Source organism: Triticum urartu, chromosome 2A, assembly GCF_056163025.1.
Source record: "Triticum urartu cultivar PI428250 chromosome 2A, HENAU_Tu73, whole genome shotgun sequence".
NCBI lineage: Eukaryota > Viridiplantae > Streptophyta > Magnoliopsida > Poales > Poaceae > Triticum > Triticum urartu.
The window spans coordinates 569,036,035-569,059,771 of NC_141874.1; positions in this window are offsets into that span (position 1 = coordinate 569,036,035).

Here is a 23,737-nt window from a genome sequence, read left to right on the forward strand (position 1 = left end):
TTGTTTTTGGTATTTCATGTTCCATATCCATAATTAAAGATAGAGAACAACTTAGAACAAAAAATAAAATCTACTTAGTGATAAAGCAAACAAGCAACATGAGAATATTCACCCCACACTATTGCTCCTCGGCAACGACGCCAGAAAAAGGTCTTGATAACCCAAAAGTATAGGGGATCGTTTGTAGACTTTTTTGATAAATAAGAGTGCTGAACCCAATGAGGAGCTAAAGGTAGAACAAATATTCCCTCAAGTTCTATCGACCACCTATACAACTCTACGCACACTTAACGTTTGCTCTACCTAGAACAAGAATTAAACAAGAAGTACTTTGCGAGAATAAAACTATGAACAAATTGAAAGATAATAAAAGGTAGTTGTTTAGTAGAAAGCTTTTGTCATACAAGAAAGTTATTTGTCCCTAGGCCCTTGATAACTAAACCGATAATCATTATTGCTATTTTATATGAGGGGGAGGCATGAGCTAACATACTTTCCGTACTTGGATCATATGCACTTACGATTGGAACTCTAGCAACCATCTGCAATTACCAAAGATCATGAAGGTAAAACCCAACCATAGCATTAAGTATTAAGTCCTCTTTACTACCATACGCAACAACCCCCTTACTCAGGTATAAGTTTCTGTCACTCTCGCCACCCAATATAAGAGAATCTTAAATGTATTGCAACACCCTACATCGGGGATCCCTCACATTTGCGTGACATGGAGGGCACCATAGGATAGCACCAAAATAAAATATACAACTCAAACCAATCATGATCATCAATCAACCCATAGGACAAAACAGATCTACTCAAACATCATAGGATAACCACATATCATTGGATAATAATATATAGTGTTGAGCACCGTGTTTAAGTAGTTGAATTGCAGGGGGATAGAGAGGTTACACCACTGCATAAAGGGAGAGAAAGTTGGTGTTGATGGTATCAAGGTTGTTGATGTAGATCGTTGTATGATCCTTGCCCCGGCGGCACTCCGGTGCCACAAGGAGAGAGGGGGAGAGAGCCCACCTCCTTCTTCTTCTTCCTTGGCCTCCCCCCTAGATGATAGGAGGGTTTCCCCTCTGTTCCATGGCCTCCATTGCAGTGGAGGGGTAGGAGCCCCTCCTAGATTGGATCTATCTCTCTGTTCTCTTTTGTTTCACGTTCCTGTCTTCTGGCCCTTCACCATTTCTTAAATTCCCAGAGATCCATAACTCTAATTGCACTAAAAAAGTTAATGATTTTTTCCCATAAATTATCTTTCTCATGGCAAAAGAAGGGCCCCAACCAACTTACGGGGTGCCCACTAGGCACCACCGCATGCCGGGGGGTGTGGGTCGCGCCCTGGTGGGTAATGGAGGTTGTGGGCCTCCGTTTGCGTTGATTCCACCTCCCAAAAATCACATATATTCCAAAATAAATCTCGGGAATTTTTTATCGCGTTTGGACTTTGTTTGACATGGATATTCTGCCAAACAAAAAACATGCAACAAACATGAACTGGCACTGGCACTGGATCAATATGTTAGTCCCAAAAAATAATATAAAATGTTCCCAAAAGTATATAAAAGTTGTATAATATTGGCATGGAACAATAAAAAATTATAGATACGATGGAGACGTATTAATGAGCCCTTGGGATACCATAATTCAAGCGTTGATGTGTGAGCTAAATCTTGAAAAAATTGTTTCACAGCCTGGTGGTCTGATTCCTTCGATGTCGCTTGAAATCGGGCACACATGCAAACACTAAGCTTCGATGTCACTTGAAATCGGGCACACATGCAAACACTAAGCTTAATATCTGGCCTAGATGCACATAGGTAAAGAAGCGAAGTGCTGGTTGTGTTTTCAGGGAATGAACTATCGAGCAAGCTGAAGAACTGTTGAATAATATATTGAGGAATGATAATGATTGGACTCTTCCTGAACCACCACCCAAGCCAACTCCCAAGAAGAGAGGCATTTTATTTCTCAATCCTTAAGATATGCAAGAGGCCAAGAAATCTGTGAAACAAAAAAGGTATTCAAGCTAAAGGTGTCAAGAATTTACCGCCTATTGAAGAAATACATGGTCTCGATTACCCAACACAGGTAGTAGAGGTAAATTCTCGCTATAGGTTTGATGAAGGTGATATCCCTTATACTAAATCTTCTTGGCAACGCCTTGATTAATTGGATAACTTTATTGTTAAACAATAAAACTTTAATGCATATGTTAGTAGACAATTGAAACGAAATGCTTATATGATTGAACTCTTGACTGACTTTATGTTTAGAACTGTTAATGATGTCAAGGGTGTGAGTAAACATGCATTCATGATAAAAACCCAAGTAGAACAAGTCATCAAGTCGCAAAATGATTTGGTTAATGAGATGAACAATAAGATGAATGATCATGTTGTTAGAGTTATGACTAGGGGTGGTAAAATGACTCAGGAACCCATGTATTCTAAAGGTCATCCTAAAATAATGGAACAAGATTCTCAGAGAAATAACATTGATGCATCTAGTGAATCTACTGTAGACACGCCTGAGAATCCAAATGATATTTCTATTTCTGATGCTGAAACACAATATGGTGATGAACGTGAACCTAGTAATAATGATAATGATGATGTTCATGTTGATGCTCAACCTAATAATGATAATGATGTGGAAATAGAACATGTTGTTGATCTTGATAACCCACAACCTAAGAATAAAATATATGATAAGAGAGACTTCATTGCTAGGAAACATGGTAAAGAAAGAGAACCATGGGTTAAGAAACCCATGCACTTTCCTCCTGAAGCTTCAAAGAATAAGGAAGAATAAGAATTTGAGCGCATTGTTGAAATGCTTAGACCGTCTTTTTGCGCCCGCATTTGACTGATATTCTGAAAATATCTCCGTATGCTAAGTACATGAAAGATATTGTTACAAATAATAAAAAGATACTGGAAGCTGAAATTTCCACCATCTTGAAAATTATTCAATTAAGGGTGGAATACCAAAGAAACTAGGAGACCCAAGAATACTAACTATACCATGCTCCATTAAAAGAAATTATGTTAAAACTGCTTTATGTGATCTAGGAGTCGGTGTTAGTGTTATGCCTTTCTCTTTGTATCGGAGACTTGATTTGAATAAGTTGACACCAACTGAAATCTCTTTGCAAATGGTTGATAAATCAACTACTATACCCATTAGTATTTGCGAGGATGTGCCTGTCGTAGTTGCAAATGTTACTATCTTAACAGACTTTGTTAATGTTGATATACCCGAGGACGACAGTATGTCGATCATCCTTGGTAGACCCTTTCTGAATGCTGCGGGGCTGTTATTGATTGCAACAAAGGAAATGTCACTTTTCATGTCAATGGTAATGAGCATATGGTGCACTTTCCGAAGAAACAACCTCAAGTGAATAGTATCAATTCTATTGGAAAAAATTCAACAATTACTATTGGAGGATTTGAATTCCCTATTCATACTGTCAGAAAGAAATATCAAATTCTTATTGTTGGGGACATGCATATCCCCATTGAGGTAACCTAGTGTTATACGAAGATTCTCTGGTTTCATGTCATTCGGAAGAAGTTTGTTAATAAGACTTGATCAGCCTTATTAATGGATTCCTTTTGACGGACCTGTCGTCGATGAATTTAGTAAGCACAACTTTTTGTACCACTTTTTACTTTCTATTATTAAGAATTAGTAAAGTAGAAATGCCATGATTATATTGTTTTTGAATTACCCGTGCAATAAAAAATGACCAGAAAATAAAAGTTCTCCGAATGCCTTGAAAATTTAATATGATTTTTTCTGCAATATATGAAAAATAGTGGCACTGAACACACCCTAGTGGGATGCACCTATGAGCCACAAGCTCACAGGGAGGGCCCACCCCATGGGCGCGCCATGCAAGCTTGTGGGGCCCACGTAGGCCCCCTCACTTATTGCTGCCACCCATGCTCATCCTCTTCCTCCAGAAAAAATCAAACTTGCTCCATAGCCCGTGTTCTTGCTCTTCTTGCTACAGTTTTCGATCACCTTGCTCATAGGTCCGTTTCCAAAACTGTTTTGGTGGATTGCTCATCGGTATGTGACTCCTCCATTGGTCCAATTAGTTTTTGTTCTAGTGGTTTATTATTTGCACATTTAGCTACTGTTCGTGACCATGTTCTTGAGCTTGCATGTCAAATTTATATGGTTCAAACTAGTTTTGGTGCATGATATGGCCCCTAGACACTTGTAACAATAGTTGCTATCGATTTTGTTGAGTTTGGTTCACTTTTATTTTGATTTACTAAAAATTCAGAAATTTTCAGAGGAAGAAAATGTTTAGGAAGATGTTCAATGTGGTTCCTCGAGCAAGAAATCCCCAAGGCTCGCTCTATGTGAGTCGGACCTCGAACCACCACGGGAAGCTCTAGTGCAACCTTGTGAATGGTCGTCAGATTACTTCATGAATCAGGCTGGTTTCAAAGAAGAATTTGATGTGTACGTGCACAATGCCGGTTTGTTGGACTTCGTGTTAGATAAGTGCTTACAATATTACAATCTCACTGATTCTTTTGTGCGAAAATTTAAGTATTCAGTCCATCGCAATACACATGTTGTTATACTTCGCATGGACCTTGAAGAATTTAATGAAGTGTGCAAAATGACGCAATGGGGCACTTACACTGAACCTCGTAAATCTTATTGCATTGAGTTCCTTGTTGTCGGCATCCTGGGACCGGGGGTGCCCAGACTTGCCTACCTACGGCCCATCACGTGGCTCCATCGACGTCCTGGTACGACCCACCATCAAGATCAGCAAACCAAGACCCTCGCGAGGGGCCAAGCCTCGCGAGGCGGACGACACCAGGACCTCCTCGAGGGATGGCCTCCCTAGGCTGGCTCCCGAGGAGCGGAGATGTCTATCCAAGGTGCACCTCACGAGGTTCGGATGACGTGAGCCGTGACGACCAAGGCCAAGCGGGCGCCAGCGGGTGCAGTTGTCGGATTTCAGGTTCCGGCAGACCCTTGAGGTTCAAACACTGGGGTGCGCGCAGAGATTTCGCCTTCTACCTACCTGCACCCCTCCGCCTCGCTAAGATCTAAGCTATGGAAAGAACAGCACAAGAGACACAGGGTTTATACTGGTTCGGGCCACCGTTGTGGTGTAATACCCTACTCCAGTGTGTGGTGTGGTGGATTGCCTCTTGGGCTGATGATGATGAGCAATACAAGGAAGAACAGCCTCGCGAGGGTCTGTTCTTGGCTGGGGGGATGAACTGCTAGGAGGAGTTCAGTCGCCCTTCTCTCTCTCTCTCTCTGTGATGCTACTCGATCCGATCCTAGCTAGTTTCTCTCTTGGCTTCTAGATTCTCCCTTCTTGATTGCCCCCCTACCGTGGGGGTGGCTAGTCCTATTTATAGGCAAAGGCCCTGCGCCTCTTCCCAAATATTGAGCGGGAAGGGCGCCAACAATTGGCCATTTTGAAGGGGAACATCTGGTACACTTATCCTGACTAAAGTTGGTCCTCGCCTGCCAAAGGCTCTGGTGGTGACGCTGGCTTGGGCTCCACAATGACTTCCTCCCTGCCGTTGGACTGGTCTTGGTCTCGTTATATCGAAACGGGTGCCTTTTCTTGATGCTCTCGCCTGCGCTTGCTCCCTTTGCACCAAAGAGGAAAGGAGGACACTGCACGGCTGGCGCCCGCCTGGCGCCTTTGGTCTTCATGGCTTGCATCATGGGCACCTCGTGAGGTACCCCGCCTTGATCTCTCCGCCTCCTCGCAAGCCAGCCTGATGAGTCCGTGCCTGAGGAAGCTCCGTGTCGTCCGCCCCGCGAGGCTTGGCCCCTCGCGAGGGTCTTGGGTCTGTGTTGATGAAGATGGGACGCGCCGGGCCCCCTTTTGAGCCACGCCGCAGGCCGCAGGCAGGCAAGTCTGGGGACCCCCGTTCCCAGAACGTCGACAGTAGCCCCTGGGCCCAAGGCGCGCCCGGACTTGGTCGCGCAGGGAGGCGAAAGGGCAAGAGCGAAGCGCCGCGGGCCCTAACAGCCTGCGGCCTTGGGCGCCGTGTGGTGGTTGACTGGACGTGGGTGCCTCAGCAACCGCGCGAGTTGATAAGGGAGCGGCATCTGCCTAGGCTTTGCTTTTTTTGCTTTCTCCGGTTGCTGCTCAAATCCCCTTTCTTGCGCCTCACCTTCCTTCTTCGCCTCCATCATCCCGCAGGGAGAACTCCTGGAGCTTTGGCTTCAGCACGCCGGCTGCAGCACCCTCGCGACCGAGGCAGAGGTCGCGGTCGTTGCCCCGGGCGAGGTCTTCATGACTCGAGGTTGGAGCAAAATCGCCCGGGTTTGCAGGACAAGAGGCGCCTTCGCGATCCACTTGGAGTACGACGGTGCTTCGGTGATGTTCTTCAAGGTATTCGATGCGAACGGGCATCGGCTGGAGTGCTGCCCCGGGAGAGGTGGTCGGGACCCTGCTACGGCGAGGACTGGGCCCGCCGACCGCTCCCTTGGCGGCTGCTCAGGCGGCGGAGGCGTCGGAGGGTCCAGCGACTCCGGCGAGCTCTTCGCGACTCCAGAGACGAGCGACGACAGCTACGATCCCCCGAGCCGGTGCCGCTCCTGGAGCAGGGCGGGCTCGTCAGGCCGTCACCGACTTTGATCTGGATGGGGTTGGTGCCGGTGCTTGACGGCCCGCTGTTGACGATGGCGTCTTTTGCAGGGGCGCATGTAGTTAGCGTCCTTTTAGGATCTGTTCCCTGCAAGGAATCAAAGACGCGTCCCGTGGGGGCTTGTAAGGTGCCTGTGATCCTGTTTGTTAATATAACCCTTGTCATAGAATTGTGCGAGTTGCTCATTCCGTCTTAGCTCAGTTCTCCCTTTCGAACCTCACGAGGGCTTTGTGCTCTGTGCCGACAGGTCCCAGTCCCAAGGCGGCTTCAGCCGTCGCTGGTATGCCAGGTCGCGATGCCGTGGTCAAGGCCAGGAGGTGAGCGACCCGGGGTCCGGTAAGAGCCCCTGAGTCGCGATGCTCAGGAGGTCCCCTTTGGCGCTCAAGCAGCCGTCGTTCGGTGAGAAAGGAGAGCGGCATCGCTAACACGGGATTGCATTAGGTGCGGGGATGGTGCCACGGTAGCTGGTGCTTTCGGGTGGTGACTTATCTCGAGAATCAGGGACCGCTCTCTGGTGTGTCGCCGGGTCCGTGCATCGGCAGGCGTGAGGTTGCTCGGCGAGGTCCTCGCGTGTCCCTCCCCTCTCGCCTTTGCTCCCCTTTCTGCTCTACATCCTCGGGTCCTGGCCCTCGAGCGAGTCTCAGCCGTCGCTGGTATGCCAGGTCGCGATGCCGTGGACAAGGCCAGAGGGTGAGGGCTGGAGAGCCAATAGGAGCCCTGAGTCGCGATGCTAAGGCACCCCCCCTTTAACGTGCAAGCGGTTCACGCGGATGAGAGTGAAGGAGACACCACAAGGACCTCGCCTGACGCAGCTCCTTTAGGGGATCCTGTAGACCCATCATAGAAAGAACGAGGGGTTGCCATGACAATTGACAGTCAGCCGTTGGTTGCTTCCGAGGGGCGATGAGGCACTGAAGGCTTGACGAGGTGGCGCCATGCGGGGCTGCCGCAGTCAGAGCTCAGCCATTCAGGTTTGTCGGCGTTGCAGGGACGGACCCATGCGCAAGCGTCGTGCCGTTTGGGAGCAGCTCCGTCAGTTGGCGTCAGTTGAGCGGGCAACTAGGTCAAACACATTAGCCGCGAAGGAGTGGATTCATTCAAATAGATGCTGGGAAGGCGGACATCACTGGGTCAGGCCCGAGCGACTTGGGGATGATGCAGCCCGAGGGGCGCCCCCAACAAGGTAAGCTAACAACATGAAATAAAAGGGATACATGCCGCAGGGATGGACCCACGTGGCCTGGGAATAATGCAGCCCTAGGGGGCGCTCCCAGCTGGAAATGAAACTTGAAAGATGTCACCTGATGATGTTGAGGACGAAGGAGTGTTGGTGTAGCAGACTCGGTGGGCTGCGGAATCCAATCCTCACGAGCCCCCAGGCCCAGGGGCCTCGGGAGGCTCCGGAGGCGCTGGTGGCTCCTCGCAGACCATCTCCATCTCCGCCAGGGCTGCGGAACGCCTGGCCTCTTGAGCCTCCATGATGCCCCTCATGAGGCGCTGGTACGTGGCAGCCGCGTTTGGCAAGCCGTAAGGCATGCGAACGTAGCTGTGGGGTGGACCTTCGCAGCGCCCCACTCGGGAGGGCCAGAGGCGCTCCAGAGAGGCGACTCGATTGAGCTCTGGTATGTCGATGTAGACGCGCAGCCCACCATCCTCGCCTGGATGGGGAGCCACATCTGGTAGGCGGTGGCCGCCTTTCATGACTCTTGACTCCTGTAGCTCCTGAATGGCCTCGCTGACGAACTCCCGAGGGTCTGGCCCTCCTTTTCTTACTCCTTCTTGAGGGAAACGTGCTTCGAAACATGCCTCCATGTGGTGCCCAAGCGCCTCCCTCGTGACCTTAGCCAGGTCGGTGGCCCTCCAGGGGAGAGCCCCGAGCCCTGCCTGAGGAGGGCGCCGGGCGCGCTTTCCTATGTGATGGAAGGAGGTTCCCCCTGGGCAGGCGCGGGCCCTGAGGGGCCGGGCCGGACGATGTCTTCTTCTTCTTGGGGGAGGTCTCGGGAAGCCTCCTGCTTCCACCATCCGGGTCTTCCAGTGATGCGGCTTGAAAGACTCGTTCCAGTGAACACACTGCATCCTTCTCTTCACAGGGCATCGTGATGACTCCGCCACTTCCTGGCATCTTGAGGACGTTGTAGCCGTGGTGAGTTACAGCCATGAACTTGGCCAGCGCTGGGTACCCAAGGATGGCGTTGTACGGCAGGCGAATGTGAGCAACGTCGAAGTCAATGAGCTCGGTGCGGTAGTTGTCGCATGCCCCGAAGGTAACAGGGAGGCGGACCTGCCCAATCGGGACTGTGGAGCCGTCGGTGACTCCGGAGAAAGGCTTGGTTGGCTGAAGCTGGTTGTAGGGCACTTGGAGATGGTTGAATGTTTCCACGGACAGGACGTTGAGCCCTGCCCCGCCATCGATGAGGGTCCTGGTGACCACCACGTTGCTGATGATTGGGGAACAAAGCATCGGGAGGACTCCGGCTGTGGCCGCACACTTGAGCTGATCTGCTGAGCTGAACCTGATGGCGCACGCCGACCACCTAAGAGGGCGCGTGGCTTCGAGCTTGGGGAGGACTGCATTCACTTCGCGGGCGAACTGCTTGAAGATGCGTTGAGAGGCTGGGGCTTGAGCCCCGCCCAGGATGCAGGCGATCGCGCACGGCTCCTGGAAGCCCCCAGCCCCCTCGTCCTGATGGCGGTCCTCGTTTCTCCTTGGCTGCAGCGGCGGCGGAGGGAGGCCTACGTTGCCTTGCGGGCAATCCTCGCGAGGCTGATCCCTCCAGTCTCCCTCATGAGGCGGGTCTTGCCAGCGATCCTCGCGAGGTCGATCGCACCACCCTTGGCGCGGGCAGCGGTCTTCCCAGCGTCCCGCGTTCCTTCCTCCTCCTCGACCGTAGCCCCGGTCACCGCGGTCGGGGCGACGACCGATCCTTCCTTCTCGCACGGCTCGGAGCTCTTGACATTCGTTGGTGTTGTGGGTGTGGAGGTCGTGGTACACACAGTACCGACTGCCCTTGGAAGATTCGGGCTGATCTCTGCCCCGCTTGGTGTCTGGTTCTGCCGTGAGCACGGCAGCCCCCTTGCGCTTCACATCCTTGGCCTTGGGCTTCTTCTCTTCTGGGTCTGCGGCAGGCAGCTCGAGGAGGGAGAGACGCCCTTCCTCAGCCCTGGCGCACTTGGTTGCCAAGTTGAACAACTCCAAGGAAGTGCACAGGTCCTCATGCATCGCCAGCTCCTCCTTCATCTTGACATCGCGCACGCCGTCGGAGAAGGCTGAGATGATGGCCTCCTCGGTCACCTTCGAAATCTTGAGGCGTGCGTTGTTGAAGCGCTGGATGTACTTCTGCAGGGTCTCTCCGGGTTGTTGCTTGATGCGGCGCATGTCACTCATGGCGGGTGGCCGGTCGCGAGTACCTTGGAAGTTGGCGATGAAGCGGGTGCGCATCTCGTCCCAGGAGGAGATCGTGCCTGGAGCCAGGTTCAGGAACCAGGTGCGGGCCCCGTCCTTGAGCGCCATGGGAAACCAGTTCGCCATGACCTTCTCGTCTCCGTTGGTAGCTTCGATGCCCAGCTCATAGAGCTAGAGGAACTCCGCAGGGTCGGTCGTACCATCGTAACGAGGAGGCAGGTCTGGCTTGAACTTGCCGGGCCACACGACGCTGCGTAGCTTGGTGGTGAAGGCATGGCAGCCTGCTGTGGCCACGGGAGGCCTTGGGTGACGGAGAGCTTGGTCTTGCATGTCCCCACGCGCTGCAGCTGGGAGCAGCGCGGGGTCTTGACGTGCGGGAGCAGGAGCATGGTCGCGACGTGCTAGAGCAGGGAGCACCCGGGCAGCTTCTTGCGGGTGAGGGACTTCTTGGCAGCTCTGCTCTTGCCGCGCTGGCACCTGACGGAGCAGGTTCCGCCCAGGGGCCACGCGCCTTGGAGCCATGGTGCCTTCTTGAGGAGGAGGCGGCTGGGGCGCCCCCGGAGCTTCGTCGCCCACGCAGGGCGGGGTGCGGTGCAGCGGAACAGACGGCGCAGGAGAGCCCCCTGCGGCGCGAACGAGCTCGGCGACGCGGTCGAGCCATTCTTCGTAGACGTCGTCGATGGGACGGTAGCGCAGGAGCTCGTTTGCTGCGATGAGCGCAGCTCGAGCCTCCATGGGTGCGCGGAGCGAGCGGGACGAAGAACCAGCTGGGGTGAGTGAGGGAGTAGCGGTGCGGCCGTCCTGCCGCACGGACGGATGCTGAGACGACGCTTGCTGCTCGTTCCCCGCCGGGCCGGTGGCGGCGTTGACGGCAGGTGACGGGGAACGGCAAGGACGCCCGCCGACAGGAGCCGTCTGGGCGACGCGGGAAGCGAGAGCGGCCCGGCGCTCGGCGCGGGCCCGACGAGCGTCAGACATGGACGCGATGGTCGGAGGAGAACGGGGTGGTGGAAGACGAATTCCGGCGCACCCCTACCTGGCACGCCAAATGTCGGATTTCGGGTTCCGGCAGACCCTTGAGGTTCGAACACTGGGGTGCGCGCGGAGATTTCGCCTTCTACCTACCTGCACCCCTCCGCCTCGCTAAGATCTAAGCTATGGAAAGAACAGCATAAGAGACACAGGGTTTATACTGGTTCAGGCCACCGTTGTGGTGTAATACCCTACTCCAGTGTGTGGTGTGGTGGATTGCCTCTTGGGCTAATGATGATGAGCAATACAAGGAAGAACAGCCTCGCGAGGGTCTGTTCTTGGCTAGGGGGATGAACTGCTAGGAGGAGTTCAGTCGCCCTTCTCTCTCTGTGTGTGTGTGTGTGATGCTACTCGATCCGATCCTAGCTAGTTTCTCTCTTGGCTTCTAGATTCTCCCTTCTTGATTGCCCCCCTACCCTGGGGGTGGCTAGTCCTATTTATAGGCAAAGGCCCTGGGCCTCTTCCCAAATATTGAGCAGGAAGGGCGCCAACAATTGGCCATTTTGAAGGGGAACATCTGGTACACTTATCCTGACTAAAGTTGGTCCTCGCCTGCCAAAGGCTCTGGTGGTGACGCTGGCTTGGGCTCCACAATGACTTCCTCCCTGCCGTTGGACTGGTCTTGGTCTCGTTGCACCGAAACGGGTGCCTTTGCTTGATGCTCTCGCCTGCGCTTGCTCCCTTTGCACCAAAGAGGAAAGGAGGACACTGCATGGCTGGCGCCTGGCTGGCGCCTTTGGTCGTCATGGCTTGCGTCACGGGCACCTCGTGAGGTACCCCGCCTTGATCTCTCCGCCTCCTTGCGAGCCAGCCTGATGAGGCCGTGCCTGAGGAAGCTCCGTGTTGTCCGCCCCGCGAGGCTTGGCCCCTCGCGAGGGTCTTGGGTCTGTGTTGATGAAGATGGGCCGCGCCGGGCCCCCTTTTGAGCCACGCCGCAGGCCGCAGGCAAGCAAGTCTGGGGACCCCCGTTCCCAGAACGCCGACAGCAGCGTACCAGTTTCCTCTTTGGTGCCAAGGAGGCAAGCGCAGGCGCGGAGTCCCGAGGAATTAAGCAAAGGTTTCCATTTTAGTGCAACAAGACCAAGACCGCCAGGACGGCATAGTGGAGGTCATCGTCAAGCCCACAATGGCTTCACGACCAGGAGCCTTTAGCAGGCGAAGACTACTTTTGTTAGGGTAGCATGTACTAGTTGTCTCCCTTCAAATTTGGTCGTTGTGGATCCCTTCCCGCCTTACATTTGGGAAGAGGACCAAGGCCACTATAAATAGGACTTAGCCACCACCATAGAAGGGGGGTCACCCAGATCATCCTCTCACACACCAGCTCATCAAGCTCAAGAATACCTCACCTCCGGAGGAGGTTCTCCATTGTACTAGTTCATCCTTATCCCTTCGAGGCCAATCCACCACAAAGCAGGGTAGGGGTTTACACCGCAAGGTGGCCTGAACCTGGGTAAACTGCTCTGTGTCTTTTGTTCATCCAGTTCATCGAGCCAGGCGGTGAGATTAGTGAGTAGGCAGACTGGGGAGGACGAGTTCCTCACACGCGCCCCAAAGTTCAAACCTCTCAAGGGTCTGTGGAACCCCGAATCCGACATTTGGCGCACCAGGTAGGGGTGCGTCGGAGCCTCTCTTCCGCCGGTCGACCCGCCATCACTCCACCGCTTCCATGGCTGACGCCCGTCGAGCCCGTGCTGAGCATCGGGCCGCCCTCGCCGCTCGCGTCGCCTAGACGGCGCCTGCCGGCGGGCCCCCCCGTCATTCTCCATTGCCTGCCACCAATGCTGCCACCGGCCCGGCGGGCCACGAGCAGCAAGCTTCATCGTTGCACCCCTCTGTGCGGCGAGATGGACGTATGGCCACCCCGTCACTGACTTCGGCTGGTCCGTCGTCTCATGCTTGTCGTACGCCGGCGGATACGCAGGTTGCGTTGCTCATGGCGCGCGAGCTCCTGCGCTACTGCCCCGTCAACGACTTCTACGAAGACTGGCTAGACCGCATCGCCGAGCTAGTCAGTGTCGCCAGGGGCTCTCCTGTACCATCTCTCTCGCTGCTTTGCCCGCCACCTACTGCAGGCGACATGGCCCATGGATCACCTCCTCCACCTCCCCGTCAAGACGTCACCCTGGGGCCAGGGCACGCGGCCCCACGGCATGACCCGCCACACAAGGTGCCCGCGCGTGAAGAAGAAAGCTGCCAGGAGGTCCGGCGGCCACAAGAGGATGCTCCTGCACTCCCAGCACCACAATGTCAATACCGCGCGCCGCCTGCAGTGGTGGCGCGTGAGTGCCAAGATCAGGCTCCACCTCCACGACGGGCTCCCGTGACTACCGCGGGCTGCCGTGCCTTCACCCCAAAGCTTCGCAGCGTCATTTGGCCAGGGAAGTTCAAGCCTGACCTACCTCCACGCTACGACGGCACCCCTGACCATGCCGAGTTCCTGCTGCTCTACGAGTTGAGCATCGAGGTGGCCAACTGCGACGAGAAGGTCATGGCGAACTAGTTTCCCATGGCCCTCAAAGATAGTGCGCACTCGTGGCTCCTGAACCTGCCCGTGGGATCGATCTCTTCCTGGGGCGAGATGCGCGGGCATTTTGTCGCCAACTTCCAGGGCACTCGCGACCGCCCGCCGGCCGCGGGTGACCTGCGGCGCATCAAGTAGCAGCCAGGGGAGACCCTGCAGAAATACATCCAGCAATTCAATAGTGTTCGCCTCAAGATCCCCAAGGTTTCAGACGAGGCCATCATCTCAGCCTTTTCTAATTGCGTCCACGACGTCAGGATGAAGGAAGAGCTCGCCATACACGAGGACTTGTGCATGGCTCTGGAGATGTTCAACATGGCAACCAGGTGCGCGAGAGCTAAGGAGGGTCGCCTCTCCCTCCTAGAGCTCCTGGGGACAGACCCCGAAGACAAGAAGGCCAAGGTCAAGGACATGAAGCGCCAGGGTCCGGCCGTGCTTGCGGTTGAGCCAGAGATGAAGTGCGGCTGCGAACAGCCAGAGTCATCCAAGGGCAGCCGCCCGTTCTGTGTCTTCCACAACGTGCACAACCACAACACCAACGACTGCTAGGAGCTCAGGGCCATCCGCGACGGGCCCCGAGCGCAGCGACCGAGGCTACCGCCGCGGAGGAGGCCAAGGAGGAGGACACTGGGAGGACCGCAGCCCCTGCCAGGAGTGGCGCAATCAGCCTTGTGAGGAGCATAGGCAAGCCCAGCCTCGGGAGAGCGCCTGGAGAGACCAATCTCGTGAGGATCGTCCTCAGGGAAACGCTGGCCTCCCTCCGCTGCCGCCACCACCACCAAGAAGGAACGAAGATCACCTCCAAGATGAGGGGGCTGGGGGTTTCCAGGAGCCTCGCACCATCGTCTGCATCTCGGGCGGTGCTCAGGCCCCGGCCTCTCAACGCATCTTCAAGCCGTTTGCCCGCGAAGTGAATGCGGCCCTCCCCATGCTCGAGGCCACACGACCACTCAGGTGGTCCAAGTGAACCATCACCTTCCGCTCAATCGACCAGCTTAAGTGCTCGGCAACTGCTGGTGCCCTCCCGATGCTCTGCTCGCCCATCATCAGCAATTTCCTCGTCACCAAGACTCTCATCGATGGTGGTGCGGGGCTCAACATTCTTTCCATCAAGACGTTCGACCGCCTCCAAGTGCCCTATGATCAGCTGCAGCCCACCAAGCCTTTCTCAGGAGTAACCGACGGCTCCACCACCCCGATAGGGCAGATCCGCCTCCTTGTCACCTTTGGCAGGTGCGGCAACTACATCACTGAGCTCATCGACTTTGACGTCACCCACATCTGCCTTCTGTACAATGCCATCCTCGGATATCCAGCCCTGACCAAGTTCATGGCGGCGACTCATCATGGTTACAACGTCCTCAAGATGCCAGGGAACCGCGACATCATCACAATCTCCTGAGAGGAAAAGGACGCAGTGTGCTCTCTCGAGCGCGCCTACCAGGCTATGGCAATCGAGAACCCCGACGACGAAGGCACCGTCTACCATCCTGATGCTGTCCTCAAGAGGAAGAAGCAGCTGCTCCACCAAGGGCCTAGGAGCATGAGGCACGAAGCACCAGCCGCTCACGAGTTCATCACCCAGGCAACCAAAGAGCTTCAAGAGGCGAGGGCCATGCGCGGCGACCGCCGCCCGCCACCTGGCGCGGCTCCTCGTCCTGGCAAGGACAGCGAGCTGTGCGCCTATGTCAACATTCCAGGGCTCAACAGGGCCGCATCTCAGGAGCGCTTTTGGTCGTCGCGTGTTGGTCGGTGTGAGGGCCCCCCTCACAGCTACGTTCGCATGCCTTTCGGCCTGCCAAATGCGGTTGTTACCCTCCAGCACCACATGCGGAGTGTCCTGGAGACTCAGGAGGCCAGGCACCAGGCGGTCCTGACGGAAATGGTGACGGTCCTCCACGAGCCTGCTGGGCCTCCGGAGCTTCCTGAGGTTCAAGGCCAAGGTGGCTCGTGAGGAGTGACTTCTTCAGCATGCGTCTTCGGCTACTCCAACATCTCTTTAGCAACGGTGATAGGTGACATCTTTTGATTTATTCAGTTGGGGGTGACCCTGGAGCTGCTTTATCCCCAGGTCACGTGGGTCCGTCCCTATGACAAGTATCTTTCTTGCATCTTCTAGTCGTTCAGCTGGGAGCGCCCCCCGGGATGCATCGTCCCCAGGCCTCACGGGTCCGTCCCTATGGCATGTATCGTTTGCATCTATCAAAATCAGCTCTTTTCATCAGTCGTTTCATGATTATCATCTGCCTGTCTGGTACTTCATTGCCATGAGCGTCGTACGCCATTGCAAACCCACCTGCGACCGCCTCATGATTAAGGACTGGCGCGGCATTTGTGCTCGGGTCCGTCCCTGCAGCGTTGCTAAATCGAAGAGGCTGAGTTCTGGCTCGCGGGCCAGCTCCCGTGCATGTCAGCTCCCATGGCCCTTGGTGCTTTGTTCTCGCGTGAGCTAATCGCGGGCGGATGAGCTAGGGCGCTCGACCCGGTGCCTCGTCACCACGGGAGCCGCGTGCCGGTTGTTTTTCTTCAGGACTTCTGCATGAGAAGACTGGGCACGGCGTCTGTGCTCGGGTTCGTCCCTGAAGTGTCGACAAACCCAACGACTGAGCTCTATCTGACGGGCCGGCCCCATTCACGTCACCTCCTGGGGTCATTCATGTTTGGCCTTCTCATGTGATAACCTCGGGAGATTCATTTGGCACAGATTGCCTAACCATCTCGCAGGATCGTCACAAGTGTTTGGAATCAAATTCAGGCGCAACCCTCCTTGAGGAAGGGCCTCGTGAGTCCCGCGCTGGCTCACGAGCGCCCAGACACACCTCCTCTAGCTCTGTCGTGCAAGCCATGTGTCAGGGCGGGGCTATACATGCCCCGGGGGCTCCACTCAGAGGGAGCCCCCACCCACACACAAGTGGAAGCACCGTGCTCCACGCTAGCAGTCGACGCGATCGAGGAGCGACTATGCCCGTGCAAGTGCAGAAGCTCCATGCTCCGCCCTGGTGATAAACAACTGAGGGCGGCCCCATGGCCACACCAACCTCAGGGAGCCGCCAGGCTCGGTGTTCAGCCTCACCACAACGCTCCCCTTCGGGAGAGTCACGTGAGGGGCTGGGCATGGGGGCTACACTCAGGTCACGCCTGGCGTACGCCACCCTGCCAGGTCCCTCGGACCTAGTCTTCACGTGCCCCTCCCGAGCGGGACCTTAGCGAGGGAAGGTATGGAGGTCTGTTCGCATGTCAAGGGGGACTCCTAAGCATCGTGACTCAGGAGCCTAACCGGTCACATAGCCCCTCACCCCTTGGTCTCGTCCTGGTGATCCAGACGACCCAACGGCAACTAAGGTGTGCACGGGGCCGGGCCCTGCCGACACAGAATGCTGAGGCCTACTCTCGCATTTCCTTCCCGAGGGCTGTTTGTACGTCAAGGGGGACTCCTGAGCATCGCGACTCAGGAGGCTAGCTGGTCACGTAGCCCCTCACCCCTTGGTCTCGTCCTGGTGATCCGGATGACCCAATGGCGGCTGAGGTATGCGCAGGGCCGGGCCCTGCCGATGCAGAACATTAAAGCAAACGGGAAGGAAATCGCAAAATCCTAGCAAATTATTACAAAACATATTGTCTCTTAAAGGTGCAAAGTATATAAGTACTTACGCCTCCACGAGGCATAGTACATGTTGCAGGAGATAAAATGGAGGGGAGCACTATCATCGAGCTTTTCCTTCAGCCTTGGGTGTTGCCATCGCCCGCGAGGAGTGCCCCATCGTCGACAACATCATCATCGCCCGTGTCGTCAGCCGTGGTTGTGGGGTCGACAGCGAGGAACTTCCGCAGTAGGGCCTCCACCTGGTCCTTCACAGCTTCGGCAGCGGCGGTGCAGTGCTCTGGTTCCACGGGCTCAAGCAAGGCTCCAAAGTCAAAGCTGGGGTCGCAAAGATGGGGGTGGCTAAAGACACGCGTCACAGCCGAGGAGGAGAGCACACGGGCTTCTCCTTCCACCATGGGGCCGGCCCCAACAACAATGCCCTCAAGCACCATGACAGGATGGGGGAGCAGCTTGGCGGGGCCTTCCTCCGCAATCACTAGCGGCTCCTTCAACCCCCTCCTGTAGAGATCCCGCAGTGCCTTATGGGACCTTTGCTCAAGGGAGTCAAAGGCGCGCGCCCCCGACAAGAACGTTCGCCTTGGCCTCCAGTTGGGCCTTCTCCGCCTCCACCTCCTCCTTCAACTTCTCCAGGCGGCTGCGTTCTGCGGCCTGCTTCTGTGCTGCCTCCTCAAGCTCGGTGTCACGGTCGGCGACTGCATCTTCCCGTGCCTTTCGCTTCTCCTCCCGCGCCTCGCCCTGACGAGCCTCGACGGCCTGCTTGTCACAGAGGGTCTTCAGCTCGGCCTTCGCCGCTCGGCAGCGCTCCCCAGCAGCCTCGGCATCCTTCAACGCCACGTCATGGGCGGCCGTGGCCAGGCCGGAAGCCTGTTCCCCCTCCTTGAGGCCGCCACGGCCTGGAGCCATGTCGCCCTGACGGACGTGTCGGCTCGGAGCCATCCCGAGATCAGCTCCAGGCACCGGTTGGTGCCATGAAGGTCCTCACGAAGCTAGTTCAACGTGAAAAGAGCCTCCTCCGGAGCATTAGGCGTGGCAGAAGGGCTGCGGTTTGGTGGAGTGATGGACGAGGGAGGAAACGGCGCCGGCACCGAGATGAAGTAGTAGCATCAGAAAGGGTTGGCGGCTCCGAGGCCTTCAGAACCTCAGCAGGAGAGCCGAAGGCAGGCGCCTCCAGAGTCGGCCTGGACGCAGAGATCGCCTCCTCCAGAGGATGGGCATCCGAGCATCATAACAGCAATTCTTTCTCATAAAAGTTCTCATGTTAAAGTAGCAACCAATTCACATGTTAAGGTTCAAACAATGAATTCTCTTGAAACTCAACAACCTATATTCTCAGTCACCAAGCAATTGCAATTCAACTTATTCAGCAGAGTTTAAGTAAGAGCTCCACATACTCAACCATCATATAGTCTTCTATGATTGCTAACACTCACCGCATACACATGAGCAAAACGTTTCAACTAGACACATAGAAAGATAGGGGCTTATTGTTTTGCCTCCCAACGTATTCACCTCAAGGGTGATGTCAACAATAATAACTCATGCTACCCATATCCAACTGGATATATGTGCGTAGATCTTTCCTCTCCACATGATTCTTTCCAAAAGATAAAAATAAAACGGAATAGAGAGAAAAACTTTGACTCTTTGCATAAAAGTAAATACTGAAAAGTAAAAGATAGGCCCTTCACAGAGGGAAGGAGAGGTTACCATGCACTTATTTGTTTGTATGCTTAACCCCTTAGTGCAAAAGAACGTCACGTTATATTGCCCCTAATGATAGCAACCTTTATTATGCAGTTTGTCGCTTTTATTCTTTGCCATCACAATTCCGTACAACGCTCAGTTTTCCCTTACACTAAATGATCTAACACTTTTAGAAGCAATTTTTATTGCCTTATTGCACTGATGAAAACTTACTTGAGGGAACTTGCTCAATCTCTAGGTAGGTATGGTGGACTTTTGAGAATAAGATTTGGGTTTAAGGGTTTTTGGATGCACAAGTAGTATCTCTACTTGGTGCGAAATTTTTGGCTAGCAAGGATGGGGGGCAAGCACCACATGTTGAAGGATCTATGACAATATAACTTCTATGTGAATATGAGCAAACATAAACAATTACGTTTTCTTCCTTATCAAACGTCAACAATTTTGGCATATAATATTTTGATGGGGGCTCACAATCACAAAAGATTTCCAAGATAGTGTATTTTCATGTGAAAGTTCTCTTCCTCATACTAATTATTCATCAATTGTTTGCATGACCAATATTGTGATTGTCAAGCTTCAAAAGATTTCACTTTCTAAACCCAATGTGAAGCTACCACTAGGCATGATATGAACATATAATTTCAACTTCATTACATTCAGTTTATTCAACAATTTACTCATAAGATATAAGTGAAGCGCAAGAGCAAAAGACAAACTACTCCAAAAAAATATAAGTGAAGATCAAGCAAGTAGTTAAGTGAAGGGGTAGCTATGTGAGGACTCTATTTTATTTTAAAAAATTCAGATCTAAGTATTTTATTAAAATAGCAAGCTAAAAAAACAAAATGACATTCCAAGAATAGCACAACTCATGTGAAGAAGCAAAAACTTAGGCTGAACCCATACTAACCGATAATTGTTGAAGAAGAAAGGTGGGATGCCTACTGGGGCATCCCCAAGCTTAGATGCTTGAGACTTCTTGAAATATTATCTTGGGATGCCTTGGGCATCCCCAATCTTGAGATTTTGTGTCTCCTTAATTCTTCTCATATCACGGTTTTCCTAAATCTCAAAAGCTTCATCCACACAAAACTCAACAAGAAATCGTGAGATAAGTTAGTATAAACCAATGCAAAAACCTTATCATTCTATACTGTAGAAAATCACTAAAATTATTATTCAACATTGCATCCAAAATGCCACTGCATATTTAATACTCCTATCCTCAACTAGGATCATTAAACAAGCAAACATATGCAAACAATGCAAACATAACATCAATCTGCCAAAACAGTACAGTCTGTAAAGAATGCAAGAGTATCAATACTTATTAAACTCCAAAGATTGTGAAAATTTACCACACTGTAGAAAATTTATCAGACCTTATTTTGCAAAAAGTTTCAACATTTTATCATATTTTTTCTTTTCTAGGGCATTTTTGCAACAGCGGTAAACTTTCTGTTTTCAAACAGCAACATGTAGGTTTGCAAAATAAGCATAGTAAAGGCTATCATTGCCACTTTTATTGAAATAAAAGATGCAAAACATTATTATAAATAACAGCAAGAAAGTCCTAGCAAAATAAAATGACTCTCCAAGCAAAACACATATCATGTGATGAATGAAAACATAGCTCCAAGTGAGGTTACCAATATTGTTGGAGACGAAAGAGGGGGTGCCTTCCGGGGCATCCCCAAGCTTAGTTGCTTGGATATTCCTTGAATATTACCTTATGGTGCCTTGGGAATCCCCAAGATTAGGGTCTTTTCACTCCTTATTCTCCTCATATCGACATCTCACCCACAACTTGAAAACTTCAATCACACAAAACTTAACGAAACTTTGTGAGATACGTTAGTATGATAAAGAGCAAACCATTTCACTTTTGCTACTATCAAAGACAAGATTCGTAATTGTTCTCACACAATGCCTACTGTAACCTATCATTTTCACAATTTATATTGAGCAATATAATCCATGGAAACTAGAAAGCAAGCAAACTATGCATTGAAAACAGAATCTGTCAAAAACAGAACAGTCTGTAGTAATCTGTACTCCAGCCATACTTCTGGTACTCCAAATTTTTTGACAAATTAGGAAAAGCTGGGAAATTTGTCTATTAATCTTTCGCATAAAGAATCAGAATTTTATCACTCTTATGTTGAAAATAAGAATTGTTTTCCTGAGCGCAAAAGTTTCTGTTTTTCAGCAAGATCAAATCAACTATCACCGTAAGCCATCCCAAAGGTCTTACTTGGTACTTTATTGAAACAAAAGCAATAAACATGATCACTACAGTACCATAATCATGTGAACACACAAAAACAGTAGGTAAAAGTGTTGGGTTGTCTCCCAACAAGCGCTTTTCTTTAATGCCTTTTAGCTAGGCATAATGAGTTCAATGATACTCGCATAAAAGATACGGATTGAAACATAAAAAGAGCATCATAAATCATAAGTTCCTCTCTCATAATAATTTTCAGTAGCATCATGAATAGATTCATCAATATAACCATCACATAAAGCATTCTTTTCATGATCCAAAGGCATAGAAAATTTATTACTCTCCATATATGCAATTTTATTCTCGTTCACAATAGTGGGAGTATCATATAAAACTAGAATACTAAAAATTGTTTCCACGTTAAAAGAGTAATGTTTAGTAAAAGGATATTCAAAATTATGACAATAATTATCACTATTTTTTATAACATAAATAGCATCACAATAATCATCATAAGTAGCAACTTTCTTCTCATCATAGATAGGAGGCATGCAATCATCATAGCAAATTTGATCATCCAAAGGTCCTGTTTGGTTCGGTTGTGGATTTCTAAAAGCAGTTGTGAAAAATCTACTGTGAAAAAACAGCTGTGGAAAATCTGATGTGAAAAAGATGTAGGTCATTTGGCAAACCAGCTGATACAGCTTTTTCAGATTTTGGCCCGCAGTGGAATCAATTTTTGGAAAGCACGTCTTGTGCTGCTTTCGCTTTTGGTTCAGATTTTGGCAGCGGATTTCTGGAATCGGATTCTGCTGGGTTTGCCATTTGGTTCAGATTCTGCTACGCAGCAGCGGAATTCATCGATAAAAGCTGAACCAGACAGGGCCAAAGTAGGGGGACTAAAAAGATCGCCTACATTAAACATAGCATCCCCAAGCTTGGGACAAACATTAATTGCAAAAAATAAATTCTCAAACATGTCATTCTCATCAAACATAGCATCCCCAAGCATGTGGCTTGGCATATCATCAACTTAATCATTCTCATCATTAATAGTATGAATAGCACCAATGGTATAACAATTGCTATCATCATAATTTCCCAAGTTGGTGCCAAAAAGATTTCCAAGATTATAAGAAGTATCATTATCTTCCCAATCATAATCATCACAACAAGCAATGGGCATAACAAAATCATCATCAATAGTGCTTTCAGACATTGTGCCATAAGACATAGAAGCAATATCATCATCAAGTTCATCATCTTCCACAATTATTTTTGATTCATTTTCAAGAGGCGCAACAATAATAGGAGCAACACTATTTGAGAGATACCTTTTTACCTCTATTCTTTCTTCTTATTTTCTTCTTCTTCACCACATCATGCGTGGGTTTAATTAATTTTTTCAAGCTTCTTGTTGAAGAGATTTATTGGATAGGAAGCTCCTCCTCGTTACCCAGTTCATCATGAGAGACAATAGGAGGGAAAGTGGAAATCTTTACCCTTTCATTAGTATTCCTTTTATATTCTATTGGTTTTCCCATCTTTCTATAGTTGGCAATATAAGCATTCTCATTGCAATTTACCGTGCAAAACATATAGATATTTTTTAGTTTAGTTTCAATGTCGTCCATGAGAATGAATACTTCAAACCAGCTATTTTTCTATATCAATTCTTCAATCCCCAAAAGTAGACAAAGCTCATTATAAATTTCAAGGGTGATCATGTTATTGCAATATTTGGACACGATTCGATCATGAAAAAATATGCATTGGAAATTAAGGTGACCAACTTTATTGCAAAGATCACAAGTAATAGGATAAAGAGAACATAATTTTGTAGAGAATTCATCTATCACTTTGAGCAAAGAATTGGTTCTATCATGTTTATGCTTCTTACAAAAGCTATCTTTCCTATAAGGCATGCCTTCACAAACTTTATGCACTCCACAAATATTAACATGCATATAAGAAACATGTTTCTCATGACTAGTGCAATAATCATTAGCATTTTGGATATTCAAATAATTCATACTAACAACATTGCAATCATGCTCATCATTCAAATATTTTGTGCCAAACATTTTATTGACTTCTTCTTCTAACAATTGAGCACAATTTTTTGATCCATCATTTTCAAAAAAGATATTATAAAGATGGTCAATAATATGATGCAACTTCAATTCCATTTTTCTATGTAGTTTTCTTTTATAAACCAAACTAGTGATAAAACAAGAAACTAAAAGATTCAATTGCAAGATCTAAATATATACCTTCATGCACTCACCTCCCCGGCAACGGTGCCAGAAAAGAGCTTGATGTCTACTACGCAACTTTAATCTTGTAGACACGTGTTGGGCCTCCAAGCACAGAGTTTTGTAGGATAGTAGCAATTTCGCTCAAGTGGATGACCTAAGGTTTATCAATCTGTGGGAGGTGTAGGATGAAGATGTTCTCTCTCAAACGACCCTGCAACCAAATACAAGAAATCTCTTGTGTCCCCAACACACCTAATACAATGGAAAATTGTATAGGTGCACTAGTTCGGCAAAGAGATGGTGATAAAAGTGTAATATGG